Source organism: Chiloscyllium plagiosum, unplaced genomic scaffold, assembly GCF_037043375.1.
Source record: "Chiloscyllium plagiosum isolate Xiang-an unplaced genomic scaffold, Cpla_swu_hap1 HiC_scaffold_12, whole genome shotgun sequence".
Lineage (NCBI taxonomy): Eukaryota > Metazoa > Chordata > Chondrichthyes > Orectolobiformes > Hemiscylliidae > Chiloscyllium > Chiloscyllium plagiosum.
Genome location: NW_028270150.1, coordinates 63,871,441 through 63,894,019, shown reverse-complemented (window position 1 = coordinate 63,894,019; position 22,579 = coordinate 63,871,441).

The window sequence follows — 22,579 nt, the reverse complement described above, 5'->3', positions numbered from 1 at the left end:
ATATCTCAGCAATCACTCTTTTCCCAGAGAACTTAAGGAAGTGGCTCCAGAAGTAGTGGATGCGTTAGTGGTCAACTTCCAGGATTCTACAGACTCTGGTACAGTCCCTGCAAAATGGAGGGTAGCTAATGTCACTCCAAAATTCAAGAAGGGAGATAGAGAAATAACAGGGAATTATAGACCAGTAAGCCGAACATCAGCAGTGGGGAAAATTCTCAAATCCATTATCCAGGACTTCATTGTCGAGCATTCAGAAAACAGTGGCAGGACCTGACAGAGTCAGCATGGAATTCTGAAAGGGAAATCATGCTTGACAAATCTGTTGGAATTGCATGAAGATGTAACTAGTAGAGTTTTCAAAAGGGAACCAAGAAATGTGATATATTTGGTTTTTCAGAAAGTATTTGACAAAGTCCCACATAAGAGATTATTGTGCAAGATTAAAGTTCATGGGATTGGGGTAAGTGTATTGAGATGGATAGAAAACTGGTTGGTAGAGAGAAAACAATGAGTAGGAATTAAAAGGTTCTTTTCAAATTGGCAGGCAGTAACTAGTGGGGTGCCACAGGCATCATTGCTGGTACCTAAGCTATTCACAATATATGCAAATGACTTGGATGAGGGAACAAAATCTAATGTCTATAAATTTGCAGGTAATGGCAAGTTGGGTGGAAGGGTGAACAATAACGAGGATGCTGAGATCCTTCAGCATGACCTGGACAGGTTGGGTGAGTGCGCAAATCAATAGCAAATGCAATATAATTTGGATAAATGTGAGAATATACACTTTGGAAGGAAAAACAAGAAGACAGATTACTACCTGAATGGGTGTAAATTGGGAGAGTGTTTGTGCAGTGGGACTTGGGTGTCCTTGTGTACCGGTCGCTGAAGGTAAACATGCAAGTACAGTAGGCAGTAAAGAAGGCAAATGGTGTACAGGCTTTCATTGTGAGTGGTTTTGAGTACAGGAGCAGGGGGCTCTTGTTGCAGTCATACAGGGCCTTGGTGAGTCCACGCCTAGAATATTCTGTAGAGATTTGATCTCCCTTTCTGAGGAAGGATGCTTTTGCTCTCAAGGGAGTGCAACAAGGGTTTACCAGGCTGATTCCAGGGATGGTGGGACTGATATATGAGGAGAGATTGACTAGTTTGAATTATTTTCGCTGGAGTTCAGACGAGTGAGTGGGGGATCTCATCGAGACTTATAAAATTTTAACAGGTAGATACAGGGAGAACGTGGTGAGTGTGTCTCGAACCAGGGTTCAAAATCTGAGGTTTTGGGGTGGACCGTATAGGACAGATATGAGGAGACATTTCTTCACCCAAAGAGTGGTGAGCCTGTGGAATTCATTAACACACAAAGTAGTTGATACCAAAACACTGAACGTATTCAACAGCTAGTTTTGGCACTTGGGGGCAAAAAGGGGTTTAAAGTTTGGGGAGAAAACAAGATTACGCTCAGCCATAATCATGATGAGCAGACCCAAAAGGCTGAATGGTCTCCGCCTGCTCCTATCTTCTATATTTCTGCCTTCAAGAGACTGCTAAAGAGAGGTTGAGATTGTGTATTCAAGGCACTTCTCAATCAACTGACAGTGGCCTGTGATTTAATGTAATGTTTATATTTCTCAGCAGAGGTGTAGACAGCATTCAGGCTCCTCAGCTGGGGCTTGCCAATCTGTCTACACTTTTACCCCTATTCTTCCTCTTTTTTTAAGATTTCTATTCTGATGAGAAAACCAATCCTCGGAGCAGCAGAGAGCTGGAGTGGAGCGGGCCGGAGGCCTGGAGCAGTGCGGAGTGGCTAAGAGCTGGAACTTGAGTGGACTAGAGGCCTGGAGCAGTGCAGAGACGCTGAGAGCTGGAGCAGGCCGGAGGCCTGGAGCAGTGCGGAGATGCTGAGAGCTGGAGCTTGAGCAGACTGGAGGCCTGGAGTAGTGCAGAGATGCTGTGAGCTGAAGCGGACCAGAGGTCTGGAGCAGTGCTGAGTGGCTGAGAGCTGGAGCTGGAGCGGACTGGAGGCCGGGAGCCATGCAGAGATGCTGAGTGCTGGACCGAGCCAGAGGCCTGGAGCAGTGTGGAGACGTTGAGAGCTGGAGCAGGCCAGAGGCCTGGAGCAGTGCGGAGATGTAGAGAGCTGGAGCAGGCCAGAGGCTTGGAGCAGTGCAGGAACGGTTGTTGGACTCACTGCTGATGGGATTTTGCGACTTTCATGTTGCCAGTGCTGTATTTAAAAGCAAGCTGCAAGACAGGAAGTAGCCTTCACATTGTGAAGTTCCGGTATTAATTCTGAGGAAATAGCCTCGAAGGACAGATTAGTTTCTTGGTTTGTTGAGAGGAACCTGAATGTGTTAGTGGCCATTGTGGTGGAACAAAGACCAATGTTTTTTCCTGTGGAACTACACAAAAGGGCACAGCATCAGACACAGCCATCTTTGACTGAGCCAATGTTTGAGTCAGTTCAGTAAACTAAATTAAACAGAGAGCACTGAGGTATATGGAGAAGGTTAATGATCTGCATTCTGCAATGGTATCTGCCACTGTCTTGTCTCTGCTATCTCACAATCACAAGGTCATCACACACTCTAATCTGCCACTGCACTTACAGCACACTCAAGGCTTATGAACAACTTCAACTATTACATGCATCATGTTGTGATGATGCTGCTCCTTTAACAAGGTTATATTGTCGTTGGTCTTTTTTGTCACAGGGGTCATAAATGCAAAGTTGCCGAGAGGTCTGGCTTGGATGCGTTTTAGGGACAATTTGATCATAGCTATCAGTTACTGCCTCAGACAAAAGGCTTTCAAGTTTAAAAGTAAGCACATGTACAATGAAAGGGGAGTGGCTGGTTCTCTCAGCTCAGCTTTTCTTTGGTTTAGATTTGGTTTGGTTTTCGCAACCAATCAGTTTTGAGGCGGCTTGTCCAAGAAAGAGGTACATTGAAGAAAGTGTTCCATGTTGAATCTCTTTACCATCTCTCTCTAAATCTCCTGTAAAACCCTGTGTTTGATTTTACTTTTTTTGCTAAGGGGATTGAATAGAATAGAATCCCTCCAGTGTGGAAACAGGTCATTTGGCCCAACAAGCCCACATCAACCCTCTGAAGAGTAACCCACCCAGATCCATTCCCCTACTTAATTATTCTACATTTCCCCCAAACTAATGCACGTAAACCTACACATCCCTGAACATTAAGGGCAATTTAACATGGTCAATTCACCTAGCTTGTACATCTTTGGACTGTGGGAGGAAAGCAGAGGAAATCCACGGAGACACTAGGAGAATGTGCAAATTCCACACAGGCAGTCACCTGAGGCTGGAATTGAACCCAGGTCCCTGGCGCTATGAAGGGGCAGTGCTAACCATTCAGCCACCATGCCTCCCCGATTGTTGGAGGAATGTGGAACAGCATCATTAAGTTGGGATGATCTGTTGGATTTTTGGTTAGATTAGGTTATATGGTATTCTGTTCTCTTTTGTTTATGTTTCATTTGGTAATCTTATAAATAAATTCTGTCTTGTTAAAAACTAAGCGGTTAGGCAAGCTGCATCACCCCTGGAATATCCACTCTACACCTGCTTAAAACAACTACCAATGTTAAGGTCTGGGCTGCTTTCTTGAAGTGTTTTGTGGGTTTTGGCCTAGTCCATAATAATGCCCACCTGACAATTCTAACCCCAATCTAATCCTCACAAAATGCTGTGCCATCCCTCTCCTCTTTGCTTCTTACTCACTCACTGGAGTCACCTCACTACCTCTCCTGATTCTGCATTATCACCTTTAGACATAAAATCATAAGAAAGAGAAACTGGAATAGGCCATTTGGCCCCTCGAGCCTGCTCCACCATTCAGTAAGATCTTGGCTGATCCAATATTCCTTACGTCCATTTTCTTATTAACTGTTAATTCCCCTACTGATCAAGAATTTATCTATCTGGCTTTAATTATACACATGGATTCTGCCCACAAATGTTTGTGGCAAGGAGTTCCAAAGATTCACAACCATCTGAGAGAAGAAATTCCTCCTCATTTCAGGCTTAAATTGCTGCCCCTTTCTTCTGAGACTATATATTCTGGACCTGGACTCTCCCATGAGTGGAAATATCTTCTGAGCATTTATCCTAACAATCTCCTTAAGAATATTACATATTTCAATGAGATCACCACCTCTCATTCTTCTAAACTCTGACAGGTCCCAACCTGTTTAATCTTTGTTCATAGAAAAATCTCTCCATACCAGGGTTCATCATAATGAACCATGTTCAGACTGCTCACAGACTCCAAATTCAGTTGTAGTAGACCACCCTATCCTTATCCTACAACCCCCTTGAAATAACATTCCATTAGCCTTCCTCATTACCCGCTGCACCTGCATGCTAGTGTTTGTGTTTGTGCACAAATACCACCCAGGATCCTTTATGATGAAGCTTTCTGCAGTTTATTCTCCATTTAAATAATATTCTGTCCTTTTGTTCTCCCTTCAAAAGTGAACAAACTCATATTTTTCCCACATTAAACTCAATCTACCAATATGTTCCCTACTTAGTTAACCTATCAATACCTCTCTGTTTGTATCATTTTCACAACCTGCCTTTCCACCTGTTTTGGTGTCATCTGCAGACTTGGCTACACTTCTTACTTCATTCATAAATATCATAATTACTTGCAGTCCCCGCACTAATCCCTGCGGAACCCCACTAGTTATGAGTCACCAACTGAAGAAGAGCCCCTTATTCCCAATTACTGTTTACTGCCCATTACCCAATTCCCTATCCATGTAAATATCCTACCTACAGCATACCTACTTACACCTACTTATGACGTAACCTTTGCGTGGAACCATGCCTTCTGGAAGTCTAAATACAACACATCTATTGGTTCCCCTCTATCAACTCTGATTGAGATTTCCTTGAAACACTAATAAATTAGTCAGGCATAATTTCCCTTTCATGAAGCTGTGCTGATTCTGCTTGATTAGTTTATAGTTTTCCAAATATTTTGCTATTACTTCCTTAAGAATTGATTCCACTAATCATACTCAGCCTCTCTCATTGTCACATTGCAGGAAGAATTGATCCATTCCACCAGACTGACATTTGCATAACACCCTGACAAACTTCCTTTCAGTCCCTGGAATGGTTACACCTGAACTGCAGAATTGATTGTGATCAATCTCTGGACTGAAATCAGACAGGCCCTTGACTGAATGTAACATTGCCTTCTGACTAACCATGGTCTCTCTTGAACCCCACTAAGGACTACTCCCCCTTGACTTTCACATATGGCCATTTAGTAGATCAGTACTTTTGCTGTTTAAACAGCTGGCACGTGCTGTATATATGACATTAATATTGCACAGTGTCTTACAGCAAAATATTCATCCTCTTGATTGTACAGTGCTCTGAACTGTCACAAGCTGCCACAGGAATTGATACCATCTCTTTTCTTGGGTAAGGAGATCAGAATTGGATACCGTAAAAATGAGGTAAACTCAGCTAATAATTAGATTGCAGATACATGGAAATAAGGTCGTCGCCACTCATTAATGAGGTTTTGGAACTCACTGTTTAACCCCTAAGGGGAAAGTCAGAAATTTTTTCTCGACATTGAGAATCTAATTTTACCATTTTCATCACATTATTCCAACATTCTCATCATTTGCCCATGCCACTCAAGGGAATAGAAAATTCCACCTTAAGTGTATGGGACAAACTGTGAGAATTTTTTACATTTTGTAAATTGATGTGCAACTGTGAAGGTAAGAGTTGATACTATTTAGGATGAATTTCATATTGAACTTATTAAAACAATCTCTAGCACTGTACTGGCCTTAGGGCTCCCATTTTTTAAAAGCAATCACCTTTCTTCCAATTTTTACATTCTTACTTGTGCACAATGGAAAATAAGGATGGCTACACATTATGTATGTTGTTTCATAAAATACTTTTTAAAAACATTTTCATTCCTTTCACAGGACAAATATATCAGCAATGCATCTTACCCACCATAAATATTTAACAAATGCTTTAACCCACTGGCGATTTCATCATTCACAGGTTATACATGCTGGAAATTTGACATCTTCCAATAACAGTGTTGTATGTTCAAAGCAGCTACTGTGTATTAAAACCGATACAAAATGGCACTCTTATGGATGTTAAGCAATAGCAGGTTTGTATTTAGAAAGATGCAAAGGTCATTCAACATCTGAAGGGTTAATCATTCAATTGTATTGGTGGGTAGAAATCACAGTTCAATAGTTCAAAATGAAGAGAAAGAGAATTTCAAGAAAGGTAAATCAATAAAGGGCTAAATTAAATATTAAAATAGTGGAAGAAGTGAGACACAGCATTACAGTTTTTAAATTAGCTAAGTTTTAAAAATGTGACAGGATCGTCTCACAAATTCAATTGTAACCAAAAGAGTCCAATATTGTTAGCATTATTCTAGACTGTTCTACCCTGTTGTAAGTGAACATTAACAAGTTTTATTAAACATAATTATCTACAAGGGCTGGCAGGAGAAGACGTCTTCTGGAACCCAATAGACACATAGTCCTCTGTGCACTTTGCAACAAACAGAAGGATTGTGATGGAATATTCTCCACATGTCTGGATGAGTACAGTTCCAAAGCTGCTTGCCACCATCCAGGACAAAGCAGCACATTTGGTTAATACCATATCCACGCTCTTCACATTCATTCTGTTCATCGGCGATGCGTAGCAGTAGCATTGTGTATCATTTACAAGATACAATCTAATACCTCACTAAGATTCCTGAGCTGGTACGTTGCCATCTCATGACCTTTACCACCTCGAAGGATAAGGGCAGCAAAAGCATGGAACCACCAATACCTGCAGATTCTCCTTCAAACCACATCTTTCCTGACTTGGAACGACATTGCCATTCCTTTACAATTCTGTGTCAGAATCCTGGAATGTCCTTTCAAACAGTACTGTGGTCATACTGCCACAAGAACAGCGGCAATTCTCCAGTGCAGGTATGGATGGGAAATAAATGATGACTTAGTCAGCAATACTCACTTCCCAAGAATGAATAAAAATAAATATGCTCAGCAATTATACAAAGCATAAAGATATTGTTAACACTTCGTTCAAGTTCTCCCCCACATTTTACAGTACCCATTTGATTAATATTTAATCATGAAGATTTAACTTTGCATTCACATTTCCTCCCCCACCCTGTCAAATTCTTTTCATTCTGTTGCATCCCAAAACCTTCTGTTCTTCAAACTCCTTTCTCTGGTCTTTTTTCACTTTACAGGAAGCTCGGAGCAATTGATGCACAATGTTAAGTCTTTTAGTTACTGCTTGAATGCAACAGTTTAGTGTCTGATGAAAGAAAAGAATTGGCTTTCTTCAGACTTGAGGTAGATTTACTTCAGACTGATAGAGACACAAAGTCCGAAGACTCCCAACCCAATTGTAAATACCGAAATTGTTCATCTGTCTAAGGGCAAATCAAAGAATTATGATCATTCTTATGACTTCTGGCATCCACACAATTTTTATAAACCAAGCAACAATTAGTTACTGGTTGAATCTCACTCTGCACTTCCAATCTGGTGCTGAGTTGTCATATCTCTCCTCCTTCGACTGCTTAAACAAAGCAGCAGTGTAAGCACCATGTAAACATAACTCAAAATAAGTTCTAGGAGCTTGTTTTTAAAAATGCAGTCAATCCTTCCGTTATCCTGGGTTTTAAACCAGTTCTTTGCTTTTTTAGTCCACAATCAAAACTAAAGAACATTTTTAAAATGTGCCCTTTACAATGGAATATTCAGATAACATCTTCTGGAATCTCACAGACTCTGACTTCAGTGCCACGTCACAATGTGATAGCTCCTTACACACATGTTTAGTAGCCATTCTAAGAGTAAAGATATAGTCAACCTTTTTGCAAACAGATAACCAATAATATTTGGGTACTCTGCTTATTGTTATGAGTCAAGCGGGCAGCAAATGCCACTCCTGCTATTTGATGGCTGCACATCCATTTGAGGACCTGAGATTTCTGACACCATTTAAATTCATTCAATCTCACTTAAGTCAGGAGTGAGGAAATGGTTACAGACTGAAAAAAACACATTACAAAATGCAATTTGCAGCAGCATGCAATGAGAAGTCACTATAGCAATTGTTTATGTTATAGGAGAGAGCCACCAGCATGTTATCACACTGTACCTTCTTTTTCCCTATAAACCTACTTCCTTTTTGTTCTGTATGTGATATTGGTGTTTATATTTGGAGTAAAATAAATGCTTGCCTAGTAATAATACAAACAGTGGTGATAAGGATTGTGGGACTGTTGATTTATTGGAGATGGACGGGGTGGTTCGGGTGAAGTGTTCTTTAATAATATGCTTTGTGAGAGCTGTCAGCTAGAGGCCTCATCTCCTCCTTTTCATGCTTCACTTCTTCCCCTTGATACCTTGTTCCTCCTGCTTCATTTGTTGTGCCCAAGTGATGACAACTACTGTACTCTCTTGATGATAAATTTACACAGTAGGTAGCACATAACAACAATTTTGGATAAATGTTCAGCAGTGTACTGCAATCTCCTTCGAATGGTCTAGGCAGCAAAGGAGTCACTGAAACAAATTAAGTCTTTGTTCAACCTCTTTCTTATGGCATAACAGCTCTCGTTGTAGGCCAACATTGCAGTTATACCTGCATTCCTTAAAGGAATTATAAATTATTTTAGAAGGAAACTTCTTTTGTCACCATTAGCCAGTCTATACCTTATCATCTAAGTTAAATCAAAGGTAGTAAATAGGACTGATGCAGAATGAAAAAATTAAGACTGGTACTAGGTTATTTGGGACAGACTTGCATGATATGCTAATTGTGTTCATAAGTCAAGTGAACATTGATGGATTGGAATCTTTATATATTAGTAAAAATAACAAGCTAGTTATTGGCAGTACTCAGTTGTGTGTATATATCGTCTATTACATCTCCCACTCTGTAGAAGTTTGTATACTGGATAAAGCCTAAGGCTTTCTTGTCCAGCTTTGACCTTTTATAGTGGAGAAGATGTAAGTGTTTCCTGAAGTAACCTCAGTAACAATCCTGATAGATAGTGGACACCAAACTGGAGTAGATCACTAATTTCCCTTGTCACAGGTTGAAAGGGACAAATGGCTTTAAAGCTAAGGCCCACTGTGACTTCAACAATAGCAGTCAGCTTTTTCCATCCCCTGGTAAAAAGTTCAAGGTATAACTGCAGTAGAAAACATACATTGATATTCCTGATGAAAGGCTCCGGCCTGAAATGTTGATTTCCTGCTCCTTGGATGTTGCCTGACCTGCCATGCTTTTCCAGCAACACACTCTCATATCTTGATAACAACCTCCTCTGAATTGCTGGCACCTGATAGATTGCTGGTTAGTAAAGCTGACGATGGTAAAATACTTACTGAATATTCACTTGGAAAATATAGTTCATTGTCATGCCCATCTCAGTCTCTCTTCTGTTTCCTTTTATTCTCCAGTTCTTATGACAGTCCTGCTGTAGAACCCAAAGCTGTAAAATAGCTGTTTGTACAACAGCCAAGGACAGGATAAGACCAGGAAAGATTACTTATCAGCTGCAAACTCAACTTTTCAGAAGCATAAATTAGTGTAAAATGTCCAGAGGTCAGCTTGTGGTCTAAATGTCATGCGTATCTATAAAAGATGTCACAAGTCTGTTAATAGGACTGGCGTTCAGTCTTTTCTACCTTTTGATACTGAGTTGCTGGGTGAGCTAAGCTCATGGTGAATTAGTCATTGGAGCAGTCTAAAGTTAAAAAAATGGTACTTTTACTGGACCAAAATTTGAATAAGTTAATCAATGTTTTTCATAGCTCTGCCATGTGCATTTATGGCTCAGAAAAGCACAGCAGGTCTGGCAACATCCGAGGAGCAGGAAAATCAATGTTTCAGGCCAGAGCCCTTCATCAGAAATATCAATTTATGTTTTCTACTGCAGTTATACCTTGAACCTTTTACCAGGGGATGTTTTTGCTGAAGTCACAGTGGGCCTTAACTTTAAAGCCACTTGCTCCTTTCAACCTGTGATTCAAAATTGTGGATGACTCATTTCCAGTTTGAAATTAGAGTTACCATATTTGATGTTTAATCATTATGAAGCTCTTGAAAAACTGAGGAAGTAAAATCACATTTCTGGATCAGAGTATGAAAACTGACAACTTCACCCTAATATAATTTGAACAATATAAATATTCCTCCATTCTCAGTAAGGCCTCACTTACCCCTACAACAAAGACAAAAAAATGTACCTGCAGGAATTCCTACTGACAGGAACCTACACTATTTTGCAAAACATGATGGACAGATGTAATCTATCATTCTGTATAACCTTTATGAGGATTGAATTTGTGCTGTTGGGTTTAGCAGCTAAAAACAGTAATTTTACTGAAGCAAAATTCAACTGTTAGTCCTTTAGCTGACAGATCTATCGCTGAGATGACATTTATGAGAAGAAATACTCTGCCCTTATTGATCCAGTAAGTAAAAACAAGCAATGGCTGCAATCCTATGTGGATTATAATACCCACTTGACCCCATTCGCTTTTCTTTTTCATTTTAAGTTTTCGTCTCTTGCTTTTTTTTATTTTAGTTAACTTCTAAAGAAGGGTCAATGGACCCAAAACATTTACTCTGTGTTCACTCCACAGATTCTGAAAGATTTGCTGAGCTTTTCCAGCAATTTCTGATTTTGTTTCTGATTTCTAGCATTGACAGCTATTTGGTTTTTTGGTTTGCTCTTCATTATTTACTTCTCCCAAATGGTGTCTATCATGGATAACGCTATATTCTACTTTTTCTATAATCACGTTTCCATTGAGGTCACCTGCCATGACTAGTCCACTGTCACTTTTGCTCCTATTTAAATTACAATGTCCATCTCGATCCAGAATTCTTTTTTCTGCCTTCTGTCCACATCTGTTTTGCAATGGATGATGACTGACAATGCTTCAATTTTGCTTCTGATTTCCTGTTTCACTTAGATGATTCTGTCACTGATTTTACTCACTGATGGCACCTAGTCCTTAATTTCCTTGCCTTATTCTGATTCCAATACAGTTCAAATTCTCCTGTCTTCTGCCAATTTGTTTTGCTTTGATGTCCTTCCTTTTTTTTCTTCTGGAGATCCATGATTAGTATTCCTTTTCTCACCATCAGGTCTGTTTCTTCACTGTTTGTTCCTTTCAGACTGCCAATTTTTAGACTTGCTTTTTTGAGTTTGTTCATCTTTTTCTCTCTCCTGCGGGCTTTCTTCATTAGCCATTCTTATCTGCTGGATAGTTAACCCTTGCTCATTCCTCACAGAGTTCAGACATAGATCTTCTGTGTAACTTTCAGATTAAACCCTGATATGGGTGCATTTCCATTTGTATCGACCATCAATTAGTTTGGCAGATGATTTTCCATCTGGATGCCTTTCCTGTTGCTGGTGTTTTCATGCTTAAGATTGGCACTGATATAGGCTGACTTTCTGGACTTATTGAAAAACACAGCAAAGAAGAAATTGAATGGTATGGTAGTCTGTTATGGAAAAAGACAGACAATGTGGTGATGTTAATGATGGAATGGGGCTGCAAGAAAGAAGGGAAAGAGAAAAGCCTAAGGTCAGATGAAAAGATGTGATGGTGAAAGACTTAAACATACAGGACTAGAAGAGGAATAGGTGACTAACAGTATAAAATGGAAAAAGATGATTCACCACCATTGCAGAGACTTCAAGTGAAATGGGACATTAGAGATTAGATTCCCTTCAGTGTGGAAATAGGCCCTTCGGCCCAAGTCTACACCAACCCTCTGAAGAGTAACCCACACAAACCCATTTCCCTCTGACTGATGCACCTAACACTATGGGCAATTTAGAATGGCCAAATCACCTGACCTGCACATCTTTGGATTATGAGAAGAACCGGAGCACCCGGAGGAAACCCATGCAGACATGGGAAGAATGTGCAAACTCCACACAGATAGTCACCCAAGGCTGGAGTCGAACCTGGTTCCTTGGCGCTGTGAGACAGCAGTGCTAACTACTGAGCCACTGTGCTGCCCCTTTGGGAGAAACCAAATGAAGAAGATTAAGAAGAAAAATGGTTCCCTATCCGGGCACTTGCCATTTTTCATGTTTATTTAGGGTGGATTAACCTGATAAACAATATTGTACACTGACTTGATCAGGGAAAGCTGCATTAACTCTTACTCAAGTTTACATTTTTTCTCAAAATCAGATTTGCTAGCTTCATGTAATCATAGAAGTATATGAAGACGCAGTTCTAAGAAAACTTTCAGTATGCACATGTTTCAGCCTTTCAAGTCTATTTCTGTGAAATTCAGTGACATGTACCCACTTCTTATTTTATCTGCTCTTCTCCAAATTTCAGTTTGTAATTTTTCAGAGTTTACTAATGCTTCCACTCAGTTCAGGAATATATAGAATTGGGAAGGAAACAGGTTTTCTTTGATTGAGTTTTAACACATAGTTGATCAACATATAATCTGTAAACAAATGTATGTTTACAAAAATGATCATCAACTGACATCTCTTTTGAACATATTACAGTTTGAACCATTTATACGGTTTCATTTTCTTGGCTATTTTATTCCAAATGGCTGACATGTTGAAAACCATTTCAGGGTCACAGAAAGCAGAACAAACTTCAGGGTAGGGGATTTCAATATCCATAATTGAGAGTGGTTCATAAGCATCACTACTGACCATGTTGTCTAAATCCAGAATTGACCTACAGCAGGTTAAGGAAACTGACAAAAGGCAAAAACTTTTCACCAACAATCTAACAGTTGTAGTCACATCTGTTCATGGTAGCATTGACAGAAGAGACTGCTACATAATTTGTGTGATAACAAAATTCTCACTCCACCTTGAAGATGCCCTCCATGTCAATATTGACAGTCTCCACTGTTCTGAATAGAGTAGATTCAGAACAGATCTACAAGTGCAGAGCTGAGCATCTATGAAGTGTTGTAAGCCCTCAACCACAACAGAAATTCATTTGACTACCATCTGTAGTTTCATAACCTGGCAGAATCTTCACTCCACCATAATCATCAAGATAAGAGTCTAATCCTGGTTCAATGAAGAGGGTCAAGCAGCATGCCAGGATGAACATTAAGTGCACCCAAAGGGGAGGAGCAAACCTGGTGACACTTCAACAAAGACTATATGAATAATTATTTGAGACAACAGCATGATACCAACTCAGCTAAGACAGATTTCACAGGAAGCAGATCAAAATTCCAGCTATATTCATTTATGAATGGCAGTAAACAATTACATACCAAAATGGGAGAGTGATAGTCAACTTCATGACAGCAAGCATATTCAACCTTGATGCAACATCTAATGTCCAATCTCCCAGTTTTCATTGCAGCGCAGGTGGTAACAACTCAATATCCATAATTGCAGTCAAAGCTCAGTTAGAAATCATGAGATCTATGCTTGAACCCAAACAAGCTCTGACTATTCCCGTCATTGCTGTGGATCTCATTGGTCAAAGAATAATGCAAACTCTTACGGCATTCCAGCAACCCGTGCATCATCAGGATTACAGACATGCTGCTCTGTGGGAATGTCACCACGTGGCACCATGGTACATGAACCTGCCATCCTCTCTCAAACACACTGATGCTCTCACCATTGACTGTCACCCTGCTGTCTTTTCTTTCTTCAATTCCCCCTACTCCTTTCATTTTATTCCTGTCTATCCCCCTACTTGCCTAAGTTCCTCCAACCGAGATGGCCTGCAGGCATCTGATGTTCAAGGCTGGTCAAGACTGGCATCTACCTGGCAATGTGGGAAAATGTCCAAATATGTGCTATCCACAACAAACTGGTATAAATCCAATCCAGCCAAATACCATCACATCAGCTTGTTCTCAGTTGGAAGCAAAGTATTAGAATGTGTCTAACAGATTAAATGGCTGTTTCACAACAATAACCTGATCAGATTAGGTTCTGCTAGTGCCATTCAGCTCTGGACCTTATTCCAATTTTGGTTCAAAAATTGACAAAAGAGCTGAGCATGGTTGAATTGAGAGTGACCTGCCTGGAAATCAAGCCAGCATTTGATTGTGTGAGTCATGAAGGAGCCCCAGCAAAGTTGAAGTCATAGCTAATACAAAGGACAATGGGTGTGTTTATTGCAGGCTAGTCATCTTAGCTCCAGGACATCTCTGCAGGAATTCTTCAGGGTAGTGTTCTAGGCCCAACTATCGTCAGCTGTTTCATCAATGACTTTCTCTCCATCAGAAGATCAGAAGTGGAGATGTTTGCTGCTGATTCCACAATGTTCACATTTGTATTATTTTATGCAACTCTTCAGGTACTGAAGTATTTTGTGGCAATATGCAACAAGTTCTGGGTAACTTTCAGGCTTGAGCTAGTTTATGGGAATTAACATTCATATCTCATCAGGGCCAGCCAATAAACACTTAGAACATGAAAGATTCTAAACATCTCAATGGGATAACCATCACTGGTTTCCTCTTCATCAACCTTCTATGAATTACTATTGATTGGAAATCAAATGGGATCATTCATATAGAGATGGTGACCACAGGATTAGTTCAGCAGCTAGGAATTCTACAACAAGAAAACTTAGCTCTTGACATTCCAAGTCCTGTCAATCATAATAAGGCACACTTCAGCAGTTTAATGGCATAGTATCTGCTTGCCTGAATATATGTTGTTCCAACAATGCTCAAGAATATCCGCAACATCCAGAGCAAAGCAGCCTGCTTGATTGGCATCCCAAACAATTTAAACATTTGCTTCCTCCACATGTAATGGCTTTTGTGACCTTGATTTGGTGATAAGTGACATTCTGGAATCCATTTGTGATGTCTCCTGAAAGGATTCAAATTATAAAAATTCAATGCTATTGTGATTATGTGGCCACTAGCAGCACATTTGTGCTCTGCTTTAAGATTCTACAGTTTTCTGGCTGCTTATATGGTAAACCTGAGTCACTTCAGACAGAGCTCTTGTGAGATGTGGAGATGGTACAATTGCTACTGAAAATCCCTTCATGGGCTTGCCTTGCGATGGAGAGCACTTTTACTTCTTCTTGATGATTATCATGTTACACAATGTTGTTTTGCCCAATGTGGAAGAGTTTGTTTTAAAGTAAGATTGAACAAGAAGAAAGCTGTTGCACACATTCATCTGGAAGTAGTCAGTACAGGTGTTGCTTTGGTACAGTCAGTAAAATTCTTGAAACTAAAGCCAAAAGCGCTGAAATGGCTTTTTGGCATCACAATAGCGAAAGATACTATTCTTTGTGCAGCTGGAGCAGCTTTCCTGGCAGGAAATGCAGAGATTCAGGAAGGCAGCTCACCATCACTTTCGCATGGACAATTATGAATGGCAAAAAATACTGGTCTGGCCAGTGATACCCACATCCCATGACTGAATAAATTTTAAAGAAGGGAGGTAGCTAGATTCTCTATAAGCACCATTCTCTTTCTTCAGTGCTTCTGTAGCACCTACACCAATAACAGTAATTCTTTGTCCATATTGTTCTCTAATATATGTTGTTACTTGTAATAATAGTCAAGTATTATCAATATCTCCATAAGCAATGTTCCAGTGGTATCTATAAGCTATGAGTCGATGAGTCAGTTATGGTCCTCTTAAAGCATTGGGCATACTTGGTGTAACTCATTGCAGCCATATTCTTTAACTTTTCTTACAAGTTTAAAATATTACTTTTGCACAAATGTATGTCATCACAAGCATGGAAATATAAAACATAACTGCACAGTGACCAAAATATTATTTATGTTGCAATAATATTGCACTGAAGAAATTAGTTATTTTTATTTCACTTGTTACAATCTAATGCAATATAAACATTGCTCCATGCAACAATAAATGTTGCCAAGTTATTTATTGTATTAATTTTCAAACAATGCCTTACTGCTCCCCCCAGGTTATCTGGCAGGAGAATTAGAAATGCTAAATTGGGTGAATCAAAATTTACTTGAGACTTAACTTGTTCTCCATGAAGGTAAGTAAATGTGAATAGTTATATTTTTTGCTACAAGTGGCCAATTCTTCTGATTATATGATAAAGTACCAGTCAATCAGTTTTTATAACAAATTTAAATAGTATCACAGAAAATAAATCATTTGTATTGAACACATCTTGTTATAGGTATGGCAGCTTGAAACTTCTAAGCAGTTCCATTTGATTTGTGAATATAAATCAGACAGATCTGCAAAGTGTGTTGAAATTTTCTGTGCTCAGTTTCCACCAACTTTGCACATTACCTGTATTTCGAGGACTGAGAATAAATTTATCCAGAAATCAGCCATCTAAAACAAGTTGGAACTTTATTTTAACATTAATCTCTGCACCAGAACTTCCCACACACCATCTACAGGTGTTCTGGCTTCCTGGATACAAATGAAAAATATTTTCATCTTTTTTCATTAGAATCCCTACAGTGTGGAAATAGGCCCTTCAGCTCAACAAGTCCACACCGACCCTCCAAAGAGTAACCCATCCAGACCCATTCCCCAGCATTTACCCAGACTAAACATTCATGAACACTATGGAAAATTTAGCCCATAGCTATCTTTGCATTTATAGTTCACCTAACAACATTAAAAAAAGAGTAGAGAGCTTCAAAGTTACTTTACCATGCAGTAAAATGCAGCTGAACTTTTGCTTCAACTCTATTTTTCAACCTCCAATGATTCTCAGTGTCTAAAAATCTGATCGTTTCACCTTTAAATGTATTCAATGATGGAATACTCATAATCCTCTGCTGTGGACAACTCTGATGATTCACAACTCTTTAGTGAAGCATATTTCCTTATCACAATTCAAATAACTGACCTTTTATCATGACAGTCTACCTGATGTTTCTGAATCTAAGGCCAAGAGCAACAATCCCTTAATGTTTACTTTGTCAGCCCTATCAGATATGTATATCACTCAATCTCTCATCATTGGAAAACCATCTTATACTATGAACTGATTGAGTAAATTATGCTGCACTGCCTTGAAGGCAAGTATATCTTCTTTAGTCCCACAAAACCTATTGTTGTACCTCAATTTCTTTGGAATAAAGGACAATATATCATTTGTTTTCTGAATTACTTGCTCTGGCTATTTGCTAATTTTCTAAATTCTTTGTATGGCTGCACTCAAGTGCCCCTAAACATCAACATTTATAAGTTTCATACATTTTAAATATATTCAGTTTTCCTATTTTAAGTATCAAAGTGAATAGGTTCACTCCTTTTACTCTTAATACTCTATCTAATACCTTGTTGTATATTCATCTAACCTGCCTACATACAAAGGAACCGCGATTATCCGATATTCGATTATCCGAATTTTGGATTATCCGAACAAGAATTGCAAGGTCCTGATGCTTGGCTAAACTGTGTTTTCTGGCATTCCATTATCTAAACATTCAATTATCCGAACAAAATACCCCCCTCCTGTTTTGTTCAGACAATTGAAATTCCTCTGTAATCTTGCAGGCTCTTTATAGCTTCTCAGTGGAAGGTTTGACAAGTAACATCTCGTGAAAGAGGGAGGGACACAATTACACCAGTTGGAGTTTCCATTTACCTCCCTCTGGAATCAATGATTTCTAACAGAAATCTGATATGCAGTGACTAGCACTGTTACAGTTCTAGCACTTACTTATATTATCTCTTGGACATGATCAGCCTTGAGGCTTGCTTTGGAAGATGCTTAGTGAAGACTGGTTGTGCATGTGCAGTCTAGCAATCTACTCTGTTATCTCTTCAGCATGATGGTTACATCTCAATTGCTCCCAAAGTTCACCCTTTCTGATGGTAGCCTCTGTCCTGGTTTTAGCAATTTCTCTTTTTCCATAATATTAATAATGTGATATAATTCAATAAATAATGTTGCATATAGCTGATAATATCTTCCCAGCTCAAGCTGAACAATTTCAATCCTCACTGCTTCAACCAAGCCATTTTTCAGTTGAGATTTCCTAGTTTGATTGATGAAGAGATCCAGGAAGATGATTGGGTCAAACAGTTTTGCAAGTTTCAATTAAATTGATATTTTAGGCTAAATCTCACCAGAAATTGACAAACTATCACTTTTTGTGAGTTTCATGTAGGGTTTCTTTCCATGACCCCTTATGCATTTTTTTCTTGCTATTTCCCAAGCTCATCCTATTACCTATGCAGCATATCCCTGTGGTGATATTCTCCCACTTGCCACAGGTGGATGTACTGATCACTGCAGGGACTTCCAGGGATTCCTGTACTGGCACCATCATTAAGCTTACTGTTTGTTCCAAAGGACATTAGGACCAGCATTTCAGGGAACACTCCATCGATGCCAGCCACTTGTAACTCACATTCAGTGACATGACATGTGCCAGCCTTGATGAACCTTCAAAGCACATTTCCAACCTGGCTACAAAATGCTTCTCCACTTCAGTGTTGTGCCTTGGTAAGTACCATTAGAGTGCTGTAGCAAGGACACTGTGTGTTGAGGGACATGCACCCAGCTCATGCACTGAACCAGACTGCATCACCAGGATTGTTACTTCATATTGTAATGCTCACCCGCTCTGAGTCTACTTGGATGCTCTCAGCATCCCGACCTCTCATTGCCTTGATTTGCTTTAGAGTCATAGAGTCATAGAGATGTACAGGGTGGAAACAGATCCTTCAGTCTAACCCGTCCATACCAATCAGATATTCCAACCCAGTCTAGTTCCACCTGCCAGAATCCGGCCCATATCCCTCCAAACCCTTCCTATTCATATACCCACCCAAATGCCTCTTAAATGTTGCAATTATACCAGCCTCCACCACATCCTCTGGCAGCTCATTCCATACATGTACCACTCTCTGCGTGAAAAAGTTGACCCTTAGGTCTCTTTTATATCTTTCCCCTCTCACCCTAAACCTATGCCCTCTAGTTCTGGACTCCCTGACCCCAGGGAAAAGACTTTGCCTATTTATCCTATCTATGCCCCTTATAATTTTGTAAACCTCTATAAGGTCACTCCTCAGCCTCCGCCGCTCCAGGGAAAACAGCCCCAGCCTGTTTAGCCTCTCCCTGTAGCTCAGATCCTCCAATCCTGGCAACATCCTTGTAAATCTTTTCTGAACCCTTTCAAGTATCACAACATCTTTCCAATAGGAAGGAGAACAGAATTGCACGCAATATTCCAACAGTGGCCTAACCAATGTCCTGTACAGCCGCAACATGGCCTCCTAACTCCTGTACTCAATACTCTGACCAATAAAGGAAAGCATACCAAATGCCTTCTTCATTATCCTATCTACCTGCGACTCCACTTTCAAGGAGCTATGAACCTGCACTCCAAGGTCTCTTTGTTCAGCAATGCTCACTAGGAACTTACCATTAAGTGTATAAGTCCTGCTAAGATTTGCTTTCCCAAAAGGCAGCACCTCACATTTATCTGAATTAAACTCCATCTGCCACTTCTCAGCCCATTGGCCCATCCGGTCCAGATCCTGTTGTAATCTGAGGTAACCCTCTTCGCTGTCCACTACACCTCCAATTTTGGTGTCATCTGCAAACTTACTAACTGTACCTCTTATGCTCACATCCAAATCATTTATGTAAATGACAAAAAGTAGAGGGCCCAGCACCGATCCTTGTGGCATTCCACTGGTCACCCTCCACCACCACCCTCTGTCTTCTACCTTTGAGCCAGTTCTGTATCCAAATGGCTAGTTCTCCCTGTATTCCATGAGATCAAACCTTGCTAATCAGTCTCCCATGGTGAACCTTGTCGAACGCCTTACTGAAGTCCATATAGATCACATCTACGGCTCTGCCCTCATCAATCTTCTTTGTTACTTCTTCAAAAAGCTCTATTAAGTTTGTGAGACATGATTTCCCATGCACAAAGCCATGTTGACTATCCCAAATCAGCCCTTACCTTTCCAAATACATGTACATCCTGTCCCTCAGGATTCCCTCCAGCAACTTGCCCACCACCGAGGTCAGGCTCACCGGTTCTATAGTTCCCTGGCTTGTCGTTACCGCTCTTCTTAAACAGTGGCACCACGTTTGCCAACCTCCAGTCTTCTGGCACCTCACCTGTGACTATCGATGATACAAATATCTCAGCAAAAGGCCCAGCAATCACTTCTCTAGCTTCCCACAGAGTTCTCGGGTACACCTGATCAGGTCCTGGGGATTTATCCGCTTTTAACCATTTCAAGACATCCAGCACTTCCTCCTCTGTAATCTGGACATTTTGCAAGATGTCGCCATCTATTTCCTTACAGTCTATATCTTCCAAATCCTTTCCACAGTAAATACTGATGCAAAATATTCATTTAGTATCTCCCACATTTTCTGTGGCTCCACACAAAGTCTGCCTTGCTGACTTTTGAGGGGCCCTATTCTCTCCCTAGTTACCCTTTTTTCCTTAATATATTTGTAAAAACCTTTTGGATTCTCCTGAATTCTATTTGCCAAAGCTATCTCATGTCCCCGTTTTGCCCTCCTGATTTCCCTCTTAAGTATACTCCTACTTAAGTGGGCGGCACGGTGGCACAGTGGTTAGCACTGCTGCCTCACAGCGCCAGAGACCCGGGTTCAATTCCCGCCTCAGGCGACTGACTGTGTGGAGTTTGCACGTTCTCCCCGTGTCTGCGTGGGTTTCCTCCGGGTGCTCCGGTTTCCTCCCACAGTCCAAAGATGTGCAGGTTCAGGTGAATTGGCCATACTAAATTGCCCATAGTGTTAGGTAAGGGGTAAATGTAGGGGTATGGGAGGGTTTCGCTTCGGCGGGTCGGTGTGGACTTGTTGGGCCGAAGGGCCTGTTTCCACACTGTAATCTAATCTAATCTAATCTAATCTACTTCCTTTATACTCTTCTAAGGATTCACTCGCTCTATCCTGTCTATACCGACATATGCTTCGTTCTTTTTCTTAACCAAACCCTCAATTTTTTTAGTCATCCAGCATTCCCTATACCTACCAGCCTTCCCTTTCACCCTAACAGGAATATACTTTCTCCAGATTCTTGTTATCTCATTTCTGAAGGCTTCCCATTTTCCAGCCATCCCTTTACCTGCGAACATCTGCCTCCAGTCAGTTTTCGAAAGTTCTTGCCTAATACCGTCAAAATTGGCCTTTCTCCAATTTAGAACTTCAACTTTTACATCTGGTCTATCCTTTTCCATCACTATTTTAAAACGAATACAATTATGGTCACTGGCCCCAAAGTGCTTCCCCATTGACACCTCAGTCACCTCCTTTGGTTTGCTTTACCGCCTCAGCCAGAGCTACTCGGTTCATATTACCTCTGTCTTTCATTGTTATTTAGCACAAGCACAAGTCAAGAAGTTTGCCATGGTTACCAGCAGACTTGATAGCCTTCACTCAGGGTTCCCAACATGGTAAATCAAGGCAACCTCTGATACCAATTCAGGGGCTTAAAAACAATCAAGAAGTCTCTCAAGGCAGTCAGAGACAGGATTCTCTTCACATAAATGGTGAGGAGCCAAATGACAGACAGCTCACAACCCAAACTAGGGATTCCTTCAGATGACTGAGACTTCACTGACTTAGGTGGCAATCTTGAATCAGCCTTTGTGGTCTGGGCTTCACTGCTGGTCCTCAGAGAAAAAGGAATTTCAGTGTCTGCACCATCCATTCAACTGGGCCTCTGCATCACTTTCTGCAGAGCCAATCCACAATGTTTTCCCTGTCTATCACGTCTGGAGCAAATGTCAGAAAATGTTCAGTACAGCTCTAGATTGACAGCGTTTGTCCTGATGCACAATTGATTTTCAAAGATGTCATGTGGTTCCAAGGGCTGCTGTTCTTTTGTGGATATCTGATGAGTGAAGACTATCCATTGAAAACACATGATAAGGTGGGACCAGAATGGGACATGAAGAGCAGTATAATGCTGGATAGATTATTAATAAGATGCATTTGGTGAGAAACGGCACTGAGCCTTGTGGCCAGAATCCTTCCAAAAGAACTGATACAATTTGCAGTTAGACATAAAAGATGTGGAGATATCTGATCAAAGACATTCTGCCACTTCTTTGTTTACCATTATCAGTTCCCCAGAATTACTCTCTCTAGTGCACAAACACTAGCTTCATTTACTCTTTTCCTATTCAAATGCTGGTACTAATATACCTTCTTATATTCTGAGATAGTTTTCATTCATTCTCTGTTTTTCTGCTTTTTTATTGTTTTTTTGTCATTCATTGCTGGTTCTTAAAGTCTGCCCAACCCACTAACCCTGCCTGTTAATCTCTGCAAATTTATACTGCGTTTTTTTTCCAATTTAATAGTATTCTTGACATCCGCATTTAGCTATGGATGATGCATCATTTTCAAAGCTCTTTTTTTCTCACTCAGATGAACATTTGCAGAGTTAATAATTATCTCCTTAAATATCTGGCACTGTGGCTCTCCTACCTTTAACCTGGTTACTCCAGTTCACTTGAGACAGCTCTGTGTTCATACATTCATAGTTACATTTATTTAGAATATTTAGAAT